The sequence below is a fragment of the Sinocyclocheilus anshuiensis genome, unplaced genomic scaffold, assembly GCF_001515605.1.
Source record: "Sinocyclocheilus anshuiensis isolate Anshui unplaced genomic scaffold, SAMN03320099.WGS_v1.1 scaffold1024, whole genome shotgun sequence".
Classification (NCBI taxonomy): domain Eukaryota; kingdom Metazoa; phylum Chordata; class Actinopteri; order Cypriniformes; family Cyprinidae; genus Sinocyclocheilus; species Sinocyclocheilus anshuiensis.
In genome coordinates this window covers 1,082,382-1,082,815 of record NW_015552843.1, presented here as the reverse complement: position 1 = coordinate 1,082,815, position 434 = coordinate 1,082,382, and the positions used below count along the sequence as shown (strand labels likewise).

Below are 434 nucleotides of genomic sequence, written 5' to 3'. Positions count from 1 at the left end.
ATTTCATTACACCAAATACACAAAATAATGTTCTTTTTAGCAACATCATATGACCCCTTTAATAAATAATAATAGTAATATAAAACCACGTTTGTTCATTATTATATTAATAATAATTATAATCAATTAACTTGTTTGTGATATTATTATTGTTATTATAACCATGTTTATTAATGTTAAGGATTATTATTAATAATAATTAATATTATCATTAATGAGCATGGTTAAATAGTAGTAATAATAATAATATCATAACCATGTTCAATAGGGAAGATGAAGAATATGATCATACAAAATTATTACCATAATACCATAACACTAATAATTAATGAGAACAAAATGATGATTATTATTATTATTATTATTATTAATGAACATGGTTAATATTAGTGATAATAAATATTATCATTTTAAAATACAATTCATAAACATTG

General features: G+C 18.4%; 1 protein-coding gene and 1 long non-coding RNA gene across 7 annotated transcripts in view; one reads left to right on the top strand and one right to left on the bottom strand.

Moving 5' to 3' along the window:
• The window catches only part of magixa (MAGI family member, X-linked a), a 56,624-nt gene that overhangs the window by 24,567 nt on the left and 31,623 nt on the right, over positions 1 to 434 (top strand). The gene's annotated exons all lie outside the window — the stretch shown is intronic.
• The window catches only part of LOC107668070 (uncharacterized), a 15,210-nt gene that overhangs the window by 8,089 nt on the left and 6,687 nt on the right, over positions 1 to 434 (bottom strand). The window lies entirely within an intron of this gene.